At 34.6% G+C, this 27216-nt stretch overlaps 1 protein-coding gene across 3 annotated transcripts in view; it reads right to left on the bottom strand.

The window, feature by feature from the left end:
• LOC126810921 (CUB domain-containing protein 2) overlaps positions 1-18780 on the bottom strand; it is a 147981-nt gene extending 129201 nt beyond the window's left edge. For all 3 annotated transcript variants that reach the window (XM_050536307.2, XM_056098638.1, XM_056098639.1), the window contains exon 1: positions 18640-18780. The gene's annotated coding sequence lies outside the window, so the exon portion shown is untranslated. The remainder of the gene's footprint in view (positions 1-18639) is intronic.
• Positions 18781-27216: the final 8436 nt, after the last annotated feature.

Below are 27216 nucleotides of genomic sequence, written 5' to 3'. Positions count from 1 at the left end.
AGACAACAAAGGACATTTTGAATTGCGGCTTCATGAAATATTGCTTTTATTAAATAAAGTGGGAATTGATCTGGTATGAATAAAATATACGTATAATCAATACTATTCAAAGAAACTGCTAATCCTCAACAGACTTTAATATGGCTTTTTGGTGGGTATAGAATAAAAAGTCATTAAATTAGTTACCGTGACAATTCCTCCAACTTAGGATACCTCGATAATGGTGTCTGATTTGGACTCTTTCTGAATTCACTTACGTTATGGATTCTGATTAATTGCTCTGGGAATATCCATATATGGCACATCAAGGCCAAATGGATCAAACTGGAAGTAAATGCACTAAAGAACACCAGATGGTGTTACAGCATTATCTATAATCAAATTTGATCGGTCATTCAGGATGTCCTAAATGTTTTGAATCTACAAAATCATAGATTGTATTTGTAAATACAACTACTAACTGATATGTTTTCCACTGTCTTAACAAGTACCTAGACAGCAGCATGAAAATTGCATCTTTATAAATACAATAGACCTATAATTTTGCAGTTTACAATCAACGGTTGCCAGACAAGATACACCCACATTTTGCAAGAGATGGATGGAGAACAAGATTTAGAAAAAGCGATTTTTCGTACAATCAGGGGCCATAATCTGAAAAGTTAGGATCTAAAATGTGCAAATATCGAAAGGGACTGAGATATTTGGGATATAAAGATATATTTTAAGTTTCATCGTAATTGGATAAAAATTGTGACTTCTACAGGGTCCTCAACCTTGGTATTACATACTTTTACACTAGGAGCGGCCATTTTGTCAGACAGTTTTGGTCCGATTGTCAAGAAATTCGAACTAAACCGTCATTAGGTGTAACGGTGATACATTTTAACGTTTTCTAAAAATCGGACAAAAACTGTGACAATAATCCAGGAAGTTTTGGTCAGATATGCGCAAATATCGAAAAGAACCAAGATCTTTGGATTATAGTCATACATGTCAAGTGTCAGCAAAATTGGATAAAAATTGTGACTTCTAAGAGTGTCCACAACCTTGGTATTACATACTTTTACACTATTTACGTAAAAGAGCGGCCATTCCGTCCGGCAGTTTGGGTCAGATGTTTATAAAATTTGAACTCAGCCTTCATTGATGTGTAACGGTGATCCGATATATTTAAAAAGTTTTCTAACACTGAATACAAATTGTGACTTCTAGCGGGTACACAAGGTAAAAATGTGATTTATTCGAAGAATCAGAGGCCATAATCCAGGAAGCTGCATTCAGATATACACGATTATCAAAAGGAACCAAGGTCTTTGTGATATAAACATTTATTTAATGTTTCTTTAAAATTCGGATCAAAATTGTGGCCACTAGATGGTCCACAACCTTGATATACCATATTTCTACACTAATTGTGTATGAGGGACGGCCATTTTGTCCAGCAGTTTCAAGAAATTAGAACTCAATCATCATTTGGGTGTAATGGTGATATGTTCAAACATGTTTTTTTTGTTAAATCGGATAAAAATTGTGACCTCTAGAGGGACCACAAGACGGACGGACAGGGGCGACGACAGTATAGGTCCACATGAAAATGTGGGCATATAAAAATTAATGACAGTTAATTGTGGGTCAAAATTATTGATTGAGTGTACATTCGTTCGCTCGTACAGGTTAACGTCTGCTTCCACTGAGGGTGATATACAGTAACCCAGATAACTGTTTCCTATGAAATTTCTGTGACAAGCTAGTCGTGTTTGAGAGGCTAGTCCAGCTTAAGGTGGGTAAGGGTAGGTCAGGAATAAATTAAAAAAATGCTGCCCCCATCCCCTATCATATCTTTTTAGATACAGACTCTAATGGGCTATTAGATTATGTGTCCTTTTAAATTCAGGCTGCCAGTTAAAGTATGATGGTTGAAGACTTGTGTAAAGCAAAATAAACTGCATTTAATCCCAGATGCATTACAAGAATTGAGCTTAACATGATGCCGTGACAAATCAGATAATATTCATTTACCGTTACATTATTAATATGTTTTGAATTGTCTAGAATCTGTTACACCCGAAAGTAATTTCTGTTATAAACGTGTTTGTTTTCATCACTGATCAACTGAAACACGAAACATCACTTACTGTAATTAAATATAATCATGTAAAAACATAACACATGCCTGGAGAAGTAGCAATTTTACTATTCTTTATCCCGCATGCAACAACAACTTCCCACACATGCTTTGTTATTCCTTTTACATTACTGTTTCGTTTTTTTGTAAATGGAAAAAGCTTATTACTAAAACTCTGTAATCCTAGAAGGAATGCATCTTTTTCTACCATACTAGGCTACAACTAGGTATTTATTTCAATGAAGTCAACATGTTGTTATTAAATCAGTCTAGACTGATCTCTATTCTGCAATGCAGCCAATGAGTGCATGTATTCCAGGAACCTCCCAAAATTTCGGCTATTTTCAGATCATTTAGCGGAAAACAATTGGTTTAAAATAACTGATTAACTCCATTATTATATAAAACAGATCACAAATATACCCTTGATAATTCTCCGAGACTGTAACATTCTCCTAATTTAATTTTTATTTCAATTATTGAAATGAGTTTGAGATTTTCTTCATGAAATATTCATCTCATATAATTTTCATTTCTCATCCTAAAATGTTCAACTTTGCTCCTTTTTTTCTATCCATAATAACATTTTTCAATCCTTGTCTTTTATAGACAATGGTTCTAGTTTCCTCCTTTGGGTAATAAAAGTATAAAACATGTACATGTATGCAATAATCTTGACTAAAAAGAAAAGTAGCCAAACAAAATGTTTTTTTTTAAACCAAAGGATATATCTGTGATGCTTACAGAACTTCTCTGCCCTTTTTTTATGTTGTTGCTTTGACCTCATTGATTTAGGTCAAAATAAAGCATTGAATTGAGTTGATCTGGTGGGTTACTTTAATCAGTGGTGAGGCAACTTTGTTAGTTTAATAATTTCTGTATCATTTTTTGGCTTACAGTGTTGACAGACGAACACACACAATCGATTAGATTTCAACACTGGCATTATTTATAGACCTAAAATTTGAATGATGACAGATTGGCATCCTGCAAAAAAGTCAACACAAAATTACTTTCTTTCCCTTAATTCTTTACAAATTTCAAAAGAGTACAAAATAATTGCAATTTTAATTGATACCTTTTCCTGTAGGATTTAGTGCAACATCAAAAATATAAAACAAAATTTAATTTATTTCTGATTTTAATCTGATTCGTTAAAAATACAGGCAATCTTTAGATACCATAATGATGGCAGCATGCCTGTTTGTGGAATATTTTTTTTTTTTGTAGAACATGACAGTTGTTTGTAAATGGTCAATGTTTTATAGCCTGGTTTACTGATCATTTCATTGATAAAACTATTGAATACTGCACCATTGTTCTCTGGTATCCATGACAGACTTGCTTCCCTGGGGGGGTATCATACTAGTTATCATTAGTACTGGGTCTGATTACTGTTGCTCAGGAATGCATTAGTATCCTTTTTTAAAATAATTACATTTAGTGAGACTCGCCCTAAACAAAGGCTTGTCACAAGAGTACAAACATTGTATCTGAAGAATTTATAGTTTAAAGTATAAATTAGTGCCATTGATTAAATGGACTGGTTTAAGAGGGTATGTGGAACAGACATACCTTATTATGGTTCTGCTTTAATGGATTTAGTAATAAGAAATGAGTTTCTCTGTAGAGATAGTAATTAAAGAAACCTTTACAAAAAGTACTTTAAATTGGATTTAGATTAATGTAGGTTCATTTACTGTCTGATTAAAATAAAGATCTATATTTCGTTTCTTTATACTTTCGATGACCTACACTACATGAAGATCTGACCGGTTGTACTGGAAGGTTGCGTCAGGGGTTGTATGGGCGTTTTTTGACCCTATGACGTCATATATTGATTAATCAATAACACCATTTCATTGGCTAATCCCTCACTTAAACTAGAACGCCAGTAATATATAACAACTCTTCCAGATCCTAGTGTAGTAAACCAAGTAAAATGAAATTTGAACTATAAAAAACAAAACGAAATAGGATCTGTGTTTTAATCAGATTAGTTAATTTAGATCATTAAAGATACATTATGGGAGATAAGATAAACAGCTGACAGTTCTCACTATAAAAACTAGATGATGTAAAAGGAATATGCTGAAAATTTCTGTCAAATTGCTTCACTTTAAGCCGAGAAAACCTTATTTTAAAATCTTGTTAATGCTATTGTGATAAGTAACAAAGTCTCGATTATCCATTTTTGCATTTAATCATGAACAGACAATAAACAGCAGATCAGATTCCAATCCATTGAAAATCGGACAGATAAGATGGCATCAAGAGTTGATTATGGTCTTTTCATGTTAATAAATGTCTAATTGATTTCAGGCCTAAGACCTGCAATATGCACATTTAACACTTGCATAATGCATGTTTTAATAAAAGTTCCCTTTAGAATATTTAGATTATCTACTGGTATTTGATACTGAAAACTTATCTGAAAGTATGAGTAAGCTTATTAGTAATGACTAAGAAAATTAAACTTACAGAGTTTTTCAACGCAATTTTTTGACAAATATCGATCAATTTTGATCTCATACTGTGCTGCAATATACGGAAAGCCTACCATTATTAGAAGAGGAAAAGGCAGAGTAGTAGTATGATGGGTTTCCTAATTATTGAAAAAAGGTAGAAACGCCATTTCAGACTGAAATTGAGCATAACGATAAACGAACAGTCACTGATGCCGATGGCAATATAGATGTTGACGATGTTCTGGGAGCACAGGCATCTGTTGACACGACTGAGGATCCAACACCAAATCTGGAATCTTAATCCAAGGGGGACGACATAAACTGTATACTGCTTGATGAAATATTGTCTAGTAGTCAGAAAACGACCTCTACACCCCCCTAACCCCCACTTTGATATTTTTTGATATTTTACGTTGACATTTATTGCTTTAAATCGTCTTAGTGCAAAAAAAGAAAATTTGACCTTTTGACCTCTGGGGTCACGAAGAACAAAGGTGAATTTTTCAAGTTTACATTTTTATTGAAAGAGTAATTACTCTTGATCATTTTTAGGATGTTTTCATGATACAAGAATGGCTGCGCATTCACTTTCACTTTCAGTGTAAATGACCTCATTTGACTTTTGACCCTGAATATCTCGAAAACGCCCCAACGGCAGACTAATTACCACTCGGCAACGTATTCTACGCGAATTTTACTATAGTAATATTGGGTCTGGTTATGTACCCATTTGATGAACATTCTCCCGCACTGAGCCTCCAGTCTATACAGATTGTCTTTGAGTTTTCAGATATCCAGGTAATGAAAAGATGGATGTCATCAGCTTCCCCATAATTGCCCCACCTGGAATGTTTTTTCTGAAGAGAAGTGACAAATATGACTCATTCCTAACTACCACATTATAAATGTACATATCTTCTCACTTTATTTCATGTTTATTGAAAAATCAATAAGGGAAGGTGGTAGAAGGTGGACAAGTTACTGCAAGTAGTAAATCCTTTAATCATGAACGAGCCGTCTTGTGTAATCCATTGCATACTATGGAACAATATTTTTAAACAAATATACCTATTCCTAAAGTGAACTGGTTATATTCTATACCTTTCCTACAAAAATCAATACTTTTAAATTATTTTGGAGTTGAATGAGATTTATGTGTGGAGTACGAAATTTAGAGTCTCTAGCATAATCTGTACAATTCTTGTCTGGTCAACTTAAAATTTTTACTTACTGTTTAACATAACTCATAAGAAACAACCTGCATTTCAAAGGTTAAAGCCTGAACGTATAACTAATGCACAAGTTATAAGAATGAAATCAGTTGGTTGCAAACTGGAAGTCATTTTAACGGTATCCACAAATGATAGTCTTTATTACATTTGCCACTGCCTGAGGATCTTTGGCTCAAAAAGTCCTCAGAACACATTAAGATATTATAAGTTTCTACGAACTATTGTCTGAGTCATGCATTTAAGAATTAAAATGCTACTAATGCTCATAAAACATTAAAGGATGTATAGCTCTAACTCAATTATCCATAATATTTGACATTAAGAACATGAATATTTGTCTATTTCAATAAATATTGATGTTTATCTCTTATCATGAAACTATGGACACCTGATATCCAATAATTAAAACACAATGAAGATTTTAAATTCAATTCTTGAGTAGACACTATCCCTTGCAAATACATCTATAATTATTTAGTTTGCGTTTTTTGTACTTTCAATGAAGATCTGATTGGTTGTAGTGGGAGGTCAATTCGGAAGTCATCTGAGTGGCTATTGACCCTATGACATCAGACCTTTGATTAACCAATCAGCATGGATGTTTCAATTGGGTATTTTGAAATACAACTTTTGCTTTGCCTTCGCTGCGAATGTTTACCTACAGTTCCGTGCACTGCACGAAAACAACTCGCCACAACAGACCGTTTCATTGGCTAAACCCTCACATCACCCAGAATGCTGGTTATATAACAAACCATCCAGACCCTAGTGTAGTTAAGACAAGTAAAACGTAATTTTGAACTATAAAAAACAACACAGAATCGGATCTTGATTATATAAGTGACTATAGAGTTAAGAAATATATTATGCATTCTTAAAATAAAATTTGAAAAGAAATTAAAATTAGTATCACTATTCGGCCAACATGAGGATCAATCCCTAAGACCTCCTGCAGGTTAGTGAGCCAGCACCTTACCAACTGAGCCACTTTGGCTCTTTTTTTGTTCCTCTTGGGTAAAGATTTTCCAACTGGCAAACAAGTGGGGAGGACTTCTGATTAATACTGACCACCAGCTTATTCTTTATTCTTTTGTACAGATCACGACAAAATGACCACCAGCTTATTCTTTATTCTTTTGTACAGATCACGACAAAATAATTCAGCCATATTGTAACAAATACAGAGGAAACATGCACAATGTTGAGAATGTTAAAGTTATTCCCGAGGTGACTATTTTTTTGAAAGCATCATGAATTTCGATAATAAAACATTAGTTATGCTTTTCTTCACTTGATTAGATACTTAATGGTCAGTGGGGATACAAATGATAATTAATAAACTGATATTCTATTATCCTAACCTCAGGCACTTTATCCACCACTAATTTCCTCAATATATTATTATAATCCCTAATGCTAACTCGTGTAGATAAAAACAAGAAGCAATATTGGTCAGCAATCAAGTTTATAATGCCTTTTTTGATATTCTAGTCAATAGAAATTTATGGCACAATGCCTGTTGTGTAGTAAACTGGGGTGGGGGTGGGTTAGCTGGCATTTTTAATGTCTGTTAGAAATTGACCAAGCGCAAAGCAGAAACATCTTATGTGATGCTAATCAATATAAGGAAACTTTTTGGTGTTCTGTGTCCGGTAACTGGACTATGAAAGGAAATGAGGTAAGAAACCAAGATGGTATGCATGGACAGATTATCAGGGCGCAGGCCCTGGGTGTATGTTGCATGTTATGCGTGCACTGGAGAAACGCAGGCGACCGTGACTGTGATAGGGACATGGAGGGTTTTCCCTAGAAGATCTGACCACTGGAAATTCTATTTCCTGGAGGATACACAAACTAACATACAATGGGAGAGTAGACAATAGTTTTAGAGTAAACTGAAACCTGGATCACAGGAGTCCTAAAAATTAAAAGTTTCCAAGCTACTCTGAAATATGAATGTTTTATTACTCTGTTCTCAGTTACTATTCTGTTATTCTGAAGTAACTATTAGGTTTGTGGTATTTCCCCAATAAATAAAAAGTGGCATTAGATGTTCTAGAAAACAAAGATATATATCCTGCCTTGTACATGAATCTACCACTGGCTATAGCTCCCAGGACTGATAGTTTGGCAATATTCTAATAATAACTGGTTCAATGGGCTTATTCAAATAGCCTGCGATCTCCCAACTTGAAACAAGAAAAACATTCCCCAGGCTTTCAGAGATCAATCTGAATGCATATCAGTCTTTAATCAGTATTTATAGTGATAGAGACCATGAAATAGTTTCAAGACTTCTATTTTTAACCTTGTGTTCCTGGCAGGATACCAGCAGTTTAACTAGGGGAAGGTCTATTAAGAAGATTAATGCAGCCATCTGCCTGTCTGCTTGTGCTACTATTAATATTAGGTTCAATATTTACGTCAATTTGTCAACAATATATCAACTAATATTAGCTGGTACTCTGGTAGTAACTTCAATATTATAGTAGTACTACAACATACTGGATTTAGCATACACTGGCTACTAAATAACCCTGTTTACATTACCATTTTTAAGAGTGCCAGAAGAGAACAACTAAATGTTTAGTCAAATGTAAGCTTCTTCCTAGAGCTAATAATGACATTTATGATATAAAACATGTAAGTAGACCTACTGGTAATCATATGATGCCTTTAACTGTTTTAATTATTGTTAGCGTCAGTATTTATCTAAAATTTTTGAAAATAAATAGGATTCTTAATTTGTCTTCTGTACATAAACACAATATAAAGTCAATCAGTTGGGTTGATAACTTAAACCCCTATAGTGTCTACATGCAACAGACATACGACCACATTACAGTGTGGTGCATAGAAATTAAGCTCTTTTTCTGGTTTTCTTATTTGATGTACACTGTATGTTAAAACATTCGTGATCAAACTCTTTTGTATTATTCTGAAAATATAAAATTAATAATGGATGTTTGATCTTTCATACAACTACATGTAAAACTATCACTATAATCAAATATATCATATACAAGGAACAATATAAAAGCTATTGTCTTTCTATCTAGCATCACCGCTCTGGGGAACAAATATCAGACATATATTAAAACAATGATTTAAACTTAATTTATTCCTGCATTCTCATTTCTTCTGGGACCAAAATTAAATTGGAAATATATATGTTTTTTTGGCTTATACATTTGTTTTTCAACCAGAGAGATGAAACATTGGCACAATTAGTTTTAATGCTGACAGTGATATGTTAAGAATAGATAATTGTATTTTTTTTCTAGAACTTTAAAATAATTCTAACTAAATGCCATGTTCTAAAATAAATCACAAAAATACAAAACAGAATATACATGTATGTTGCAATAACTTAATTTCAATCTCATGGCCTTGGAATTATTTTGATTTTTGATTACATTTTCAAAAAATCAATGGCTATAAAAATAATTGAAGCACAATCTATAGCATGATGAACAGCTATTTCAAATCAAACTTTTAAATGCCAGTCGCATGTAATTTTTATTGATTTAATTCACAGTAAAGAATCATATTCATCAGACTCATTCCGGAAAGTACAAATTCATTTTTTTACATGCATGTCATATGTCATATTGTCCAAACCTTGATTTTCCAGATGAAACGGGACAGGACCACATTGTTTGCAAATTAACTTTAAGGGGCTAAACTTCTTTGTATTAGATCAACATGAAGTATGCAAAATAATCCCCCTCTCATCCTAGCGCCCGAAGGGCGTGGTGGATGAGAAGGATTATATGAATATATAGCCCGAGGGCTCGAGGATTTATATTGCATATTTCTCATTGTTCTTTAAAACCATGTACAATCGCTCAAACTTTAAAGGCTAAAAAATAGCTCACCGAATCAGTGTGTATAAACACGTGACCACGCTCTATATAAACGATCACAACACTTTCAGTATTGTCTTTTTAAAGATTTGTTGACAGCCGAATATAGCACAGGGAGGGCTCAAGGGAGGAAAGATAAATCCACGAGCCCTCGGGCTATATATTCATATAATCCTTCTCATCCATCACGCCCTTCGGGCGCTAGGATAAGAGGGGGATAATATTCCATATATGCCCTTCGGGCATCTCAGATTTATATTGCATAGTTTAAAGGGTTGTCAACAAAGGAAATAACAACTAAAACAAATTAGTAATTCATTTATTATTTATTCCGCAGCCAGCATACAAAATAAACAAATTTCGCACATACTGGTGGTAAAACCTGGCAAATATATATCCATATTTCCTGTTTGCAGCCTTCAAAATGTCTGAATGTGAACAATCACCATTAAATGTCGAAGAAGTTGAAGCCCCTCTAATTGAGTGGGCTTTAAAAATAGAAGTATCAATACCAGCTAACTTTAATATTTGTCTTAAACACCTAGCAGAAGTTCCTGGAGCTACAGCCTTCTTCGTATAAAAGGAAAACAAATCCTTGACTGGATTTACGGTATTCTGCTGTTGTACGGATAAACTGTCTCGAAGTAAAACAAGGACAGATCCTGTCATCTTAAAAACTTGGAATTTTAACCCTGAATAACGGTGTTAAAGGTCGAGAAGTTTTCGAAACCTTATTTACTCTCAAGGTTATAACAGAGCCTGAATCATATAAAGCATTAAGGCAAAAGTCTGTTAAAATTTGACATCTCTAAGCTGTAGCTAAAGCCAACAAACCAACTGGTTTTATATGTCAGTATTCTCAAAGATAAATTTTGCAATGGATACAGCGTACCCAAATAATTTACTAATATTGAAGCATTCCAAGTAAACAGATATTTATGGAGTTACAGAGAATCAGATAATGTTTTTTACCCTATAAGGAAATTGTTAGACATATCTCCTAAGAAATATATAAAACTACAGATGGATGAAATGAATTAATTTGTTGTCCACAACACCAAAAATTTCATCTTCTCCAGCTAGGCCAATGCATACTGTTCGTAGTAGATGGCCGCCAAGAATTAAGGATGATATTAGCAGATTGCTTTGATATTCCTCTATTATAGAAGGATTGCCAGGTATCCTGCATCCTGTTAGATATAGATTCTTACCTCTAAGAGAATGTAAAGCACCATTGTGGCTTAAACGTAAAAAGGTTCTTGCGAACCGGTACCCGAACTGGGTCGGCTGTGAGCATTGATAGTAAAATTGGATACCATATAGGAGTTGACCAGCCTGGAATGATTATGGCTGCTTGATCTACTGTTTTGAAATACCTTTTCCAGAACCATTGAACATATATAGAAAAAGCATTGCATGCTAGAAAAAAAGGTCTGGATGTCAAGAAACATTTTTCTAAATGTCTATTAAGTCTGGAAGCAAACAGATCAACATCATGTATGAAAAAATGATTACAAATCTTTGTAAAGATATACTCGTTTAGCTTAATTCCATTGAACTAGAAAATATTCTAGACAAAATGTCCCATCACTACATTAGATTTACCAACAACATGTTTGGCTGACAAAAAGATTCCTTTTTTCAAAGACCACAGCCAAACTTCTTTAGACAATTCAAAAAGATTACCAATATAACCACCCTGATTATTTATATAAGTAATACAAAAGTATTATCAGACTGGATACAAATGTGTATAAAAAACAAATATGACCACAGACTGAACATTGAATATTACTCAAACTTCTAAATATTTTATATAGTTTCCTTGCTCTTAAAGATTTTAACGGCCATTGCTTTGGAATTTACCCTGTGGGCACCCCATCCATATGGGAAAGCATCTGATGTTATGAACCATTTATACATGTATACTAGGTGGTTAAATATAAAACCCATTATATATAAACCTTAGATATCCACCATTCTATTTCCAAAAACATTACCTGAATATGAATGATATCATTATCATAGCTGAAGATACAGTGTGACAGAAATATATTTTTCTGTTTGTCTAAATAATGGATAAATATAATGCAAGTATAATAGCAGTTCTACTAAAGGAACACTGACCAATAAATGATGGCTCATATGAATTAATAAATTTGAACTAAACAAATTTCCTCAGCTATTATTTATTTTAGAAACTCTCTCATATGTCAACAAGCTTGATAACTTTCTGTATTAATTATGAAGCCTAAAATACTTTCTGTATTAATTATGAAGCCAAAACTAACCAGCGGCTGCCAGGCAGGATACGCCCACATTTTCGAGAGATGGATGGAGAACAAGCTAACAAGAAAGTGATTTTTCCTATAATCAAGGGCCATAATTCAGGAAATTACAAATCGATATGCGCGAATATCGAAAGGAACTGAGATCTTTGTGTTATAAATTTACATTTCAAGTTTCAACAAAATCGGATAAAAATTGTGACCTCTATATGGTCCACAACCTTGATATACCATTTTGTCTGTCAATTTTGGGCCGATTTTCACGAAATTCAAACTCAGTCTTCCTTAGGGTGTAACGGTGATATAATTATACGGTTTTTTAAATCGGATAAAAATTTATGACCTCTATAGGGTCCACAAGCTAAAAACGCGATTTTTCATATAATCAGGGGCCATAATTCAGGAAGTTACGGTCCGATATGCGCAAATATCGAAAGGAACCGAGATCCTTAGGTTATAAACTTACATTTCAAGTTTCAAATAAATCGGATAAAAATTGTGACCTCTATAGGGTCCACAAGCTAAAAACGTAATTTTTCGTACAATCAGGGGCCATAATCCATGAAGTTTCGATCCGATACATGCCAATAACGAAAGCAGCCGATATCTTTTGGGGATAAACCTATATTTTAAGTTTCGTCAAAATCGGATAAGAATTGTGACCTGTAGAGAGTCCACAAACAATTGTGGATGGACGGACGGACGGACGTCCGGACGGACAGGGGCGACGGCATAATACGTCCACATGAAAATGTGGGCGTATAAAAAAGCCTGTACATAGCAGATAAAGAATCATCTATAAAGTATGTACATATAATTTTCTGTTTCCTGAGCCAAGCAAACAAAGGTTTGAGAATTTTTGTAAAGATACATGTATGTGTAACTGAAGAAAGACCAAAAGGTAAACATGTAAACACATAAACTTGATCTCGCCATTTGAAACGTAGATATATTCGATGATCAAGACAAACAGGAATTGAAAAATAGGTCTCTTTAATATCAATGGATGTTAAAAAATCGTTCAGTTTAATAGCCTTAGGGCAATTGCCAGTGTTTCCTGCTTAAACAGTTTTTTTTTTGTTTTTTTTTTAATAATAATAATAATAATATAACTGTATGCTGATGATACAGAATCGATGGCTTTCTTAAATATCATTTAAATGACTTCCTCATCCATTAAAGACATCTGTTTATGATTAAAAGGCAGGCTATTTGGAATAGCCTTCTGAATAAATGAGTTGAAATAAAGTCAATCTTATAACCACTAACGATATTCACTGATCTGAGGTAATAGTGGCCCAGTAATATATAAATTTGTCCAGCATAAAATATTTATTACTTTCCAATGTCTAGTGGTAGTTTTGGCGAGGTAATCTGCCTCTCGCCCTTCTCCAGTTGGAGATGACAGCCCTTGAAGGGCCTGCCAGAACAATCCAGCCGGACAAAGTGTCACCAACAGGCCTTGTTGTTAAATATATTGGGTGCTACCTTTTGCTGCGATATTTCCCAAGAAATAATCTATGCTTCAGAGACAACTCTAAATGGGCCTGACCTAAGGTTATGATAGAATCTACAATAGAGGACTACCTCAGGGTCAATATTTTTATTTAAAAGAGGTATCACAGGGCATAAACCCAGACATAACAGTTTTAGAACCTCCATGAAGATAACAATCCTGAGCCACTTAGGGCAGGGCATGACAAATATCCTGGTCCAACAAAGGTGGCAACAATCTCTTGCATTTAACTGATAGAGGATAGTAGAATGTCAATTACTTTTTCTCGACCCTTTTTATTGGTATCTTGGTTGATCACAGAATCATTAAAGACATCATCACCCTAAAAGATTTTGGGGATGTCAAACTTAGTTTCTTGTGTTTACTCCATGAATTCATCATACAAACTTTGAGGATCCATGATATCTAAACCTGATCCATTATTAGTTACCGGTACTTAAAATGTTATTGTATACTTTTTATCTTCATGATGTACTGATACCGCATCTTCAAAACCATGTGATGCAGGTCTATTAGCCGACCTAACAGACTGATGAACATCAATTACCATCAAGACTTTGATTTTAAGATGGATTGTTATATTAAATCAGTGAAGATTGGACATCAAGGAAACCTGGTTTTGAAGAAACTCAAATTCATTTTTATCTACTAAAATGCCACCACCTGAAAATATTACTTGCATTATGATTTAAGCCTATAGCAGGGGCCGTAACGGCTCATTTTGTCGTAACGACATTATTTGTTGCAGGCTTATTAATAACAACCTTTTTATTAGATCTACTTATATACTTATTATTACTACTAGTATAAGGGTAACCCTCTTTACTATTGTTAATATTATGTTAATAATCAGTACCGGTAATAATGCAAAATAATATTACTTGCACTATGAATATGATTCAAGCCTATAGCAGGGTCCGTAACGGCTCATTTTGTCGTAACGACATTTTTTGTTGCAGGCTTCTTAATAACAACCTTTTTCTTAGATCTACTTATATACTTACATGTATTATTACTAATAGTATAAGGGTAACCCTCCTTATTATTGTTAATATTAGTTAATAATCAGTACCGGTAATAATGCAAATTAATATTACTTTCACTATGATTCAAGCCTATACTATAGCAGGGGCTCATTTTGTCGTAACGACATTATTTGTTGCAGGCTTTAATAACATCCTTTTTATTTGATCTACTTATATACTTATTATTACTACTAATATAAGGGTAACCCTCTTTATTATTTTTAATATTATGTTAATAATCAGTACCGGTAATATAATGTTAACATTACCATCATCATTATCATCATTAATTTTTTTTTTTTATTCATTATAGACCAGAGGGAGAAGGGGGGTATTATCCGAAAGGTGGGCAAAAAGCGGGAGTTGACTTTTCTAGAAGCATTTTTCCTCAGGAATCCGAAAATGGTGGGTGATCAGTCAGGTGAGGGAGCATCGAGGAGTTATCGAGGTCAAAAGGTCACCAGAGGTCAAAGGAGGCTGGCTTATGAAATTAGCCACTCCTGATGCTGTCTGTCGCAGATTTCTTGTTGGGACGCAGCTGAATCATTGAATAAGTCTGGTTGCACAGCAAAGTAGTTCACAAAGGTTGACACATGTTTATTCTTTTGAAGGTAATGGCAGCATTCACAAGACACTAAAAACTGATCAAAAGTAACAAAAGCATAAAGTCATGAATTTCAAATCAGTTGGATGATACTTTATCCTATAGTCTGAACTCTGAAGCATCCACAAGATTTGTTCAAATCTATCAATGGTCATAACTCGTAACTAATTTACAGAAATATAGTGTATTAATGTCAAGTCAATCAGGTGATAACCTGAGTGATAACCTGCGATGCAAGGGCAGCCACATGGTTTTTCTTATTGATCATGGGCAATAACTCTGACAGTAATTATCGGAAACCGTAAGCACATTTGTATAAATTTATCTGTATAAAGTCCATCAGATGTTCTCTTTAGCCTCTAGAGCGTTCACAAGTAATTGTGGATGGTGAACCGATGGACAGCAAGGGTTATAACATACAACAGCAATAGCAAAGACGATTTTTTTAAATTAGACTGGAAGGTGCATTAACATACTTGGCAATTGAGATTCAAACTTTCCAGATCAATGTCGATCAGTTTGAGTGCAAGAATTTGAAATCATTTTTTGGGGATGCAATTATGTTTTAGAATATGTTATTCTAGTTTAATGTTTACACTAGAATGTAGAAAAATCTATGACAATACATTATGCAATTTCTGATACAAATTCCAATAAGAACAGAAAATATTGGTTTAAATCATTCAGCATTTTCTGACAGATGTTACGACATTGTTCGAAAAATGATTAGAATCAAATGAAAAATTAAACATTACCATGTTTATTTTCTAGGACCTGAATATCAATTAAACCTAGGTTCGATTATTATTCACAATGGCTACAAAGCTTATTGAAAAATCATTATCAGTATTCACATACTACGGTAATTAGAAATTAGTGGTTTGAAGTTATAGACTAAAATAGTGACATTAGATCAGGGTAAGATTTGTGTCTAGCTAGTTTATTACCATTGTCTCGCATCACAAAGATCAGACAAGTTTCATTGGAAATAAACATCTCATCTTTAGTGTGTTATAAAACCTTGTTAAGAAGTCTGGACACCAATTTATTAACTTGTACAACAACCTACTGTTTCTTATAACTAGGGTTACCAGATTATTCATTAAAGAAACCGGGACATTTGTTATTCTGATCAGACAAAGGCAAAAATGAGCAAGGAGCACCCGAAGGGCGTGACGTTAATGAGTGCCCATAGAGAGCGATATATTGAGGGCTGAATGCGCGAATTTGCTAGGGGGATTGTGAGCATGCACCCCCAGAATTTTTTTCATTTCTAGAAGCCTGTAGATGCGTTTTCCATCATTTTGTGATGGTAGTTACACTAAACATATTTTTTTGTTGAATGGACCATTGACAGGCGTGACGTTAATGAGTGCCCATAGAGAGCGATATATTGAGGGCTGAATGCGCGAATTTGCTAGGGGGATTGTGAGCATGCACCCCCAGAATTTTTTTCATTTCTAGAAGCCTGTAGATGCGTTTTCCATCATTTTGTGATGGTAGTTACACTAAACATATTTTTTGGTTGAATGGACCATTGACAGGCATTATATCGATTTGTCAAGTTGTAGATTATTTTACATGTCTTAATTAAAATTTATTGTATTTTGTTATAAACCTGTACGTCGTTAACCAATAAAATTATACCCAAGCAATTCCTGTTTTAGAAATGTAATATGCACTGAACTCTATATTTAGATGATGAAGCGCATGTGTTTGTAGCAAACGCAGTATACATTAATCACTAGTTTATGTGTTTTGTGTTATTATTTTCAGTTGAAAAACACCTGATGTAAAAACCGGGACATTTAGGCTAATGAGACTGGGACTGGGACTGTCCTGGTAAAATTCTTACTACTATTATTTTCAGCTTGAGCATCATTAGACCATGACTTTTATATGAAAATTAAAATGTTGAGGAAAGAAACACAATATTATGCGTCTATAGTGCTTTCAGTTCCACCGGCACATTTCAGGCCTTTAATACATATTCTCCATTAACAATTATATAACAATAATTATTGTGGATCGTGAGATCTGATATTTCAGTAAAAGACTTTATATAACTAAATAACTCTAGGTAGTAGGTAGTTGAAAGACATACCCATATATATACTGATGGCACGAATACCTAATGGGTATATCAATAATATATAGACTCTTTTTCCTGGTTAAAGTTAGTCTCTTTAATCAAGCAGAAAATATATCAGAAAAAGCAATTTAGTTAATATTACCACTGGTGCCAAAAACAGTAAAAATTGTAAGGTCAGAAAAAACAGATTCTTATAAAAGGAAAACACGAAAGTCCTAAAAATTGCCATTCACATTCCATATTCTTATTCCAATGATGTAAATCAATGTGGCCTGAGCTTTTAAAGGAAATGATATGAAGCTAACATTCAAACTACTATGTTGCACCGACTGGGCTAATGAAGACAGGGCTTTAAATAAGCAATCTAATATCCACAAAAGACCACATGCACTTTAATACAGTGTGTGTGAAATAACTTTATTTAATAACGTCCGCTTCCACCAAAGTGATATCGCAGACAATTTAATACAGTAATGACATAATACAGTAATGACATAACTGTAATCAAGGAGAGTTTGATTGATGACAGAATGGGCTATATAGTATTGTGCTAATAATCAACACTCTGTCACCAATAAGGTCATGCTTTTTATTCAATTTTCTTTAGTTTTTCTGCATGGTTTTCTACCACTACGAAATATCCCTGAGTGCAGGTACAGAAAAAGACAGGATGCCAGGCACCGAAAAATATGGCCAAAGCAGCTAAATCATTCAAGCAGTCCCTGCAAGGGTTGTCTTATGTTTATTCTTTTGCAGGTAGTGGGAGCACTGACTAAGAGTAGCAACCCATGAGTAATTATCAGAAATAATTAATATATAATTGGCTGAATCTAAAAGAATATTGTGTTTTCTACAAGACTAATGTGTTTTATATGTGTTAGTAGGTAGTGTAATGCATGTTGATGAACTGAATATAGACAGTTCTAGATGTTGATTTATTGCTGATAATGTCTGCAACAATTCCCTGAAACAATTCCTAAAATAAGTCTGTATAAATTCTATGTCTGTTTACATGGATGAGAATGTCAATTGGTTAGGTAGATTTAACAAGAAATAACAGTCAACAATTATCACTGCTGGGCCGCCCTTGGTGAACCTAAATAGTTATTCCAGAGATACCTCGGTGGAAGCGGACGTTAAATAAAACTAACTCACACATACCTCTTTGGTACTGTATCACTATACAGTGACTGAGTGAGTACAGACAAGACTTGGCTGATATAGAATGAAATGTCTTGCCAGCTTCTACCGTAATTTCGTTTCAACATTAACACTTCGCTGACTTGCGTTCGTCGGCATTAGATTGGGGCTTTAAATACCGGTCGATATTCACAACTCAACCGCTAGTTATTACCGACCAAATAGCAGGATTCTTGGACAGTCTTCGCGAAATCATTTGAGAAAATGCAGAATTACTCACCTAAAATTTAAACCACTATTCTTTTTTTGTTGCTATTTTTCTTCGTTAATTGGCACTATTCCCAAAACACATATTTATTACCAAACGGTTAGAATTCCACGTGCCTGCAACTCAGTCTTCGAAACGTTCCGCCATCTTGTCTTCGAGCCTCATCACGTGATGTGTCTTTGGAAATCGTCTGCTAGCCATTGCAGCCTATTTCTCATGGGAAAAGGTACCTTTGTTCATTTAACGAGTTCTGGAAGTTTCTTAAGAAATTCATTTAACCGGTTTATATGTCTGTGTGTGCCAAGATTTATCTGTGGAAATGTTTTTGAATGAATAATTTTTGAACAATAAGACGACAGACTTCGTTGTTTGAAAGATTTGACTGCTTCTGCCTTGAAATAAAGGGCTTTCCCTAAATGGAATTGGTGACAGCTCCAGATAAAAACTGCTCTAACAGGTTAAATAAAAACTTTCATATACAGAATTTCTCAATCATTATTTTGTATAAACTTATCACCACGTGTCCGGTACAGCCAAAATGTGCCACTGGCGTGGTATCGTAGTGACCATTGATTTTGCAGTGGGGCACAAGAGACCGATATTTGTATCGTTAGGCGGTGGGGTGGGGTGGGGTTGGGGGCTCTCTCCCCCAGCGCTGGGTAATTGGGGCCAGTGTGGAACATGCTAGAGTCGTTTTGCAGCATAATTGATAGACATTGCTTGGGCGTTATGCTTATGATAGCGTTGAAACCCGCATTGCGTCACCTTCAGATCGCCCCTGGCCAACCATTACACCAAAAAGTGGCGCAAAACGGGTTCCATCTCGGAATATGAAAAAAACGTTAGCCTCATCATGCTAGAATGTCACATTAGTTTCAATCTGACGTGTCAGCTTCTTTTTTTTTTTTTTTTTTAAAAATCCAATAAGCTAACACTCTGCGTATCGTATAAGATCCGTCTGACCGGTCATCCATTAATTCAATAGGAATAAATGTTTTAAAGTCAGACTCATATTACAGCTTCAATTCATCACATAGAATTAATGTAGGTCTTTAGTTCCAGAACGAAATGTCAAGTAACTGTGCAGTCCTCGCTGTAAAATGTATCAAAAGATGAATCCGTTTGATTGACAAATAAAATTTGTCTGGTTTATCCTAGTTTACAACCACTAATGTAATGAAAGATTCAGGCTCAAAACATGTATAGTAGATTTTCCACATTTTAGATGTATTTAAAGTAACACAGTCGACCAATTATACGTGGAACCCCTAGCAACACGAGAAAGAATTTCGAAAGCAACGTGGAACACGTATCATCACACGTATTATCGTATTTCCAGTTCCCATTGTCTTAAGATTTAAATTGTTCAGGGATATATTAAAACGTGATTCAAAATAATATAGGAATTATATATTTTGTTTAAATATGCATGTAAAGACGAAATTTCGCCACTTTAGGCTAGGGCAGGTCTGTAGCACCTTAGATACTAACATAATGAATAATTCCAACAGTTCTATGGAAAGCTATTACTGTATTAGAAACGTAGCTCAGATTGAATACAGAAAAATTGCTTTTTATTATAGAACTGCTGTGTTTATTTTAATGTGGCGTTCAATTACTGAATGTCGTTTAAATAGTACAAGAAGAATCTGGAGATACAAGAACAACCAGGCGATCTAATTTCTTGATGTAACCCACAATCGTCAGATCAAACTGACAACTAAAACAATGGAAGACCAACAATAGAATAAACAATATTCCTGTGTTTAATGAACAAAACTGTGTCCTTTATATTGGTAAATAATACAAAAGATAAAATCATATCTTCTTTGGACAGTGAATAGGATGGACGTTGATTAACTATCTTCTAAGATGGACCGATGGGTCATTATTCACGGCTGGGGATATATTAAGACGACTTGGCAATAATTACCATAAAAGTTATAATAAAATGATATATAACGTTAAACTCAAACAAACCTGCTAATAAAGTACTGTAGACCAAGTTAGATATATTTGTGCGTAGACATTTCAAAATTCATATTGGATGTAAATTGGCTAGTTTGTGTCTAATCGGGAGGAAAAGAGACCGTCGAGGTCAAAGGGTCATCGCCAATCAACGAATATCGTATTAGTGCATTGATCTGTTAAGCTAAACCAAAGACGAGATTATTCTCAATATCCTCAAAATATTGCTGCGGGTCAGAATATAAAGTAGTAGTGCTGAATTTGCAGACTTCCAAATTGCACGTGTTCTTTCTATTGTCTTGAGTTATCTGAAAAGGAAGGGATAACGGGCTAGCAGAAAACCGATTGGCATGACGTGTAGCCTGATTGTCTACAGTCGTCGTATGTAAAGATGAATATAATGCGAGGGGGTGCGTGGCGAATGTGTTCATTAGGAAAATAAAATCCGTTAATATACAAATGAAAGTATATCACAATCCACCGTTAAGATTTCAAAAGAACAAAAAATGAATTCAGTTAGTTTGTTTTTAGCTTGGACAATATTACACAGTCTAAGAACATTACATTTTATTGTAGCATGTAATAATTAGAGATAATAATCTTCTGATACATTTGTCATAAATCAACAAAGGCATATCTTAGTTAACTTTGGTACGTGATAATTTTATCAAACAGCAATGACTAATAGAAATAGTGGGAACTTGCAAATATAATTGCGTAAAAACTCAAAATTAATGAGATAGAAATATAATCATACACTTGTTCAGTTCATTTTCAGTTCATGAAATATTGTATATCTGAGTTGTAAACTTGGACAGTCTCTGGACTTTCAGATATATTTCTAGATTCGAAATAAATTGTCACATCAAATTTATCAGATTAGCTCATCTTGTACCCACATTTGATATTAAATATACATATATGCATATAAATCACAAACTCTATATTAGTTTTTATCACCAAAAAGATCAATTGTATGGATATGATATGCTAACTTTATTATCTGTTCTAGATATAATATAGTATCTAGAACTTGTCAGTCTTTATCAGCAAAGGGACAGATTGTTTTCTGACGATGAAAAAGAAGAAGAAGGGAGAGAGAGAGAGAGAGAGAGAGAGAGAGAGAGAGAGATGTGTTTAACGTCCACTCGACACAAACCTTCAATTCTATTTCAATAATTCGCTTGCGCTCGGGGGGGTCTTTAACAGTAAAACATTTTTATGGGTACCTATGAAATCGTTGCCCGAATTACAGTAAGTGTCTGAGTCACAATCAGATGCCAGTTAATGATACGCCAGTTCTAATTAGGCTTAACAATATTCAGCAAACGATTAATTTTCAATTCTTATTTTAACCAAAAATGTTAATCACTATTAATGACCATGAAAATTTAATTAAGCATTTATTTGTCTAGTTATTAAAATGGATATTTTTAAAATGTCAATTTGGTTGTTGATTTAGTCTATCCGTCTTTTATAAGAAAATAAGAAAAGGAAAGGTCTATTGGTCATTGCTATTTCATTTCAAACTATGGGCGCATATTTTCAAAATCGTTCACCAGTGGACTATATCGCGTTTGTGGTCTATACACCTGTTAGTTACTACAAACTTAATAGTGTTTTGCGCCAAAATAGGAGAGGCACATATTTACCAATAAAAAGAACAAGTCACAATGGTTACAGTAGTACCACCTTTTCCCTCATGAACCACTGAGAATAAATAGTATTTAAGTATTTAAAAAGACATTTAGAACAAGATTGCATCTCTTAATTCCGATAAGTCCAAATCAATTAAACTCTAATGAAAGGCAAACTTTGTTCTATCTTAAATTAGATGAAGGCCAGTTTAAGCTCAACTGAATTGTTTTCAACCTTACGAATAGGTAGATTTGTAACATTGATATTCTTCTTAATCGCGTTCCCTCTCTTTTGAGTTCTTCAGGTCATGAACCATATTGGCTTTGCAGTAACACAACTACTATCAACGGTGCGAGCCACAATTAAAAATGAAATAGCCCCCCCCCCCCCCCAAAAAAAAAACAAACCCCAAAACAAAACAACAACAAAATTTACAAACGTAAAAGAACAGCACTAAATCGTTAGATACCGAATAAATAAGAGGCTATATTGGGAGTTTCGGTTTCACGGGCCTCCAGTGTTATGCAAGGTAGGTGATATAGGCTGTTGCCCTTGTCTGAAAGTTATACTCAAAATAAGAGACTTCTTGGGAGTATTACAGTGAAGTCCAAGTTTTCAAAGAATATGCAGTTGTTGAAAAATGGTCGCCAATAGATATAGTTGACAGGGATTCCGTGGCATTCGCCATCACTTTTTTGAGGAGCGTGACCTCTTGGAAAGTGATCATTCAATACCGTTTGTAAATTTTGTCAACAGTTAAACAAAACGCAGCAATATCCTGCAAAATTATATTTCTCGCTGTTTCTCGCTGAAAACAAACTAAAGAAAACGTAACGCAAAGTTACACAATCACAGGCACCGGAAGATCTTCTTCATCTTCACCTGCCAACTTGACGTTGATATTTCTTTGAAAACCTGTGCAAGTTCCTATTCGAGGCAAGAGATGCAATTGCTTAGCCCCACGTCCGCGACGACTAATAGTATTAACCGGGGTTGAAAACCCCTCAAGAATCCTCTCCACTCAACAAACATTCAAACCTGTCCAACTACATGATGGAATACAACAACGTAACTATGATTTTAAATTAAATGTGGGAATTTATGGCCAAATATAACTGACGTTTATCAGAATGTAGAATATTATCAATTCAAACAGAATAAGAGACGTAATAGTTACGTGCCCCTACTTAAACCCAATAATAAACCCGGCTTCGATGTTTAAGAGAACGTTATCTCGTCAATATGTCTCTCTTATAGCAAGACGAACCGACGGAACGATCCTGTTAACCATCGTATCTGAGGCCGACTTCTCTTTACTTGAATAACTTCTCCTAGACACCGAAACAAATAAATCTTCTTGGTTGTCATATATAAAACAGACGATTCGTCTAAAATCGATTCCACTTCGTCTCAACGGAATAATTTCATACGTAACTTTAAAGATTTTCTTCTATGTCTTCAAATTGGAGAACGTGTAGCAAGCCAGAGACGATACTTTAGAATTCGCGCCGTTGGGAAGAATATATAATATTTAAATTCCAAAACTTGTCTTAAAATATTGAAAGATTAATGTATATTAATAATTAGTATATCGGTAATGATTTCTACCTCAACCGTAAAACTTAAAACTTTTGTATGGTCGGAACTAACATTTTACTATGTATATATCGGCAACATTCATAAGTTTTAATAACCTTTCCAAGTCTTTAATCAAATTTATTCAAGTTTGGCAGCTGTAGTTTAAACGAGGTAAAACAGTCTATCACACTTAATAAAACAAACGTAGATATTTTAACGTAGATATTTTTAATAAGTGGTCTCCTCGCTGGTAATATTGTTGGACAACTCAGTTTATTTCCGAGAATACCTAGTTGTTAATTGAACTCACCAATTATATTATGTGACTATGGAATCACCCTTGATTACATACGTAATATTTGATTACATACGGGTTGATATTTTGAGTTACCATCTACCAAACTGATCTATTAACCACATTCGACGACTGGTCAAATGCGAGTTCTACAAGTCGTTTCAATTCTTTATGGAAAGACTTAAGCATTCCCCATTCAATTTTATCAGACATGGAAGGGAGAATGTCATCCTTGCTAACAATAATCTTACCTTGGCACAGTAACCATGTATGTCGACAGTAGAACATTGCACGTGTGGTTAATAAATTTATTCCAATTTGAAATACAACACGATTTTCTCAAACATCGTACAGACGTGGCAGTATGCTCATATAGTTTTATATATCATAACACAAGGCGTACTTTATATTCATTGTTTAGATGTTTTTTGCAGTCTATATATGAGTAAGAAATATATATGTAAACCAAGTCTACATGTACATATTGAGTGGTATATTAACTTACAATAGAATCAATGAGGCATAAGGGAATATAAAATCAAATCAAGCATTCATTCGCCAGTTGTTCGTACAAGACGCAATAAGTAACCAGTAATCCTATTTAGATCCTGCTCAAATACGACGCCTTGTTATAAACGCTATGATTTTTAGAGGTGAACGGGAGTAAAGGGATTATTGTCGGTGATAAAATCTTAACGCCGCACACCAGGGTTTAGTTTTTCGCTTTCCATTAATGACGCTAGATTAAGTTGTCGACAAAGAAGTTTATTCAGTACGTGATGTTGCTTAGAAATTGAATATATTCTCCAATTATAACCATCGTGAATGGATGACCAAGGCAAGCATAAGCATACTTTTTATCAATATAAAATGAATATTTCGCAGTTGGTGTAATATCAAAAGAGACTTGGCGATCCTATTCATCAACTTTCGAACATCCTTGGCCCACATCTTTTAAATCTTATTTAGCCATAATGAGCCCAACGGGAGGACAGCCGGAATTTAAAAAAACAATACAGTTTGTTGTGGACAAGGGAACAACTACCAGTGTACATACAATTAAGATAATTCGAAGAAGAGTGTACAACGATACTATTTAGGAAAAGTCTTCACCAGTATTACTCACATAACCGTCAAATTACAAATGGGTATACGTACGCTGTATTCCCGAGAGAGAGAGAGAGAGAGAGAGAGAGAGAGAGAGAGAGAGAGAGAGAGAGAGAATGGGGTTTAACGTCCAATCGACACAAACAAGGTCATTTCGGGACTAACATATGGTTTAATTTTATTTACATAATTCGCTTGCGCGTAGGGGTCTTTAGAAGTGGGAGGAAACCGGAGGACCCGGAGAAAACCCACGAGGTTGGACAGGCGACCCTACTCCTTGCCACGTACAACCGGGGATTCGAAACCACTGTATTCCCGAATGATTAGGTCTAATCATCACTGTTCAATTGTTCAAAAGTTCTTTAACATCCGAACAGTGTCAAAATAAGAATTGTGGTAAGATGCTAAATCCCTTTCATGCTATACCGTGAAGTAAGTACGAATCTCCCGGTAGTTTCCGTGCTCATAATTAGTGTGTTACTACCGCCACTGTCCGCCAGAAAAGTAGACTTAGTCTGTTGGTGGCATCTAGAATCACTCCGCACCACAAAAACGGTAACGCTGCGTACATTCAGAAAGCTGACATGGTTTGCCGTACAGGTCCACGATAATTAACTCAAAGAAATATTATTTTTTTGTGGGGAAATCGGTGTATTATAAACTTGTGTACATTAAATTACCTTGTACTCACTGCTTTCAGCCGACGGAAATGTAAAGACGTATGGGCTGCATACGACCCTTACGCGAATTATCCATAATTTGCTTGGGTTTTTTTTTGTTTCACTAGATCAAATTAGTATAGTATGAGTTAATTCGAACAATGCGTGGATTATTTGTGTTATATGATGGAAGGGAGACAAGCGATTCTATTCAACATTTTGGCTCCATACACAATCCCAGCATCCCATTACTTGTTCGGATTTAAATGTTATTTTAAGTTAACACAATCTTAGTTCATTAAATTGTATCAGTTGTATCTTATTATGCCTTATAATTCCATTGGAAAACCTAACGTAATACTAAGACGTCTTGCTTTCAGAACATAATTATTTTGTGAGGAAGATGGGAGGCAACTCTTCTGAATTAAAACGTTCTGACGACTTTGCGTTATCTTGCGTCAACTGGATTACCATTAAAAAATAACAACACTCATTTAACTACAACATATAGAATCCCTTATAACTCTAAGGGGGCTGGTGGATTATTATGGGGACTGATGGGTTATTAGCTAAATTAAATAAACCGTGTTTGAAACGATTTCCGTTCATGAAAGTAGGAACTATTCTGTATGGACCCTACAGAATATTCCAGAAAGTTATTTCCAGATATACCTTCAGAGCCAAGAGTCTTCAGAACGACGTTCAAATTAATACGCCCGTGGTCACAGTACATTATTATATTAGTTACAATGGCAATGTGATTGTTTTTATTGAAGGACATATGGCGTTTCGATCTGTTCATTATTGACTCATTTTTAAAATGTTATATTGGTACTCGAATAATCGCCCTATTTGAGGTAGGTCAGTACCCCCCCCCCCCCCCGCCCCCGTGCATGGAAAACCTAGTTTAGACATATGATAGCATTTGTCATCTATTGTAGCCAACATTCAGCCCGAAAATAAGACTTCTTCGCCTGCCAACAAAACATTGAATAGTGCACAGAAAGGTTTTCATTAATAAGATCTGTTTTTATCCATTTATAACAGAATGTCATTGCCATGTAACAAAATACGTGACTTAGTGTCATTGTTTCTCATTCATCTTTGTTTCAAATCTGAGGAATAATACGTTTTGGTCCTTGGAAATTGAAAGAAAGACTTTCATCAACAAAAAATAATCGATTTCATCATCTTGGTTAGATATTCATTTCAAAATTGTTGCCCAGCAACCTATTTTTAGAAAGAGATGTCAAACAATTCTGATAAGAGAGTATTAAAAGAAAGGAGAAATAAATTTGGCGGGAATCCCCATGAAAGGTTATCCATATCGAATATCAATAATCT

Source organism: Patella vulgata, chromosome 2 (assembly GCF_932274485.2).
Source record: "Patella vulgata chromosome 2, xgPatVulg1.2, whole genome shotgun sequence".
Taxonomy (NCBI): domain Eukaryota; kingdom Metazoa; phylum Mollusca; class Gastropoda; family Patellidae; genus Patella; species Patella vulgata.
This window is presented reverse-complemented; position numbering and strand designations above follow the sequence as displayed.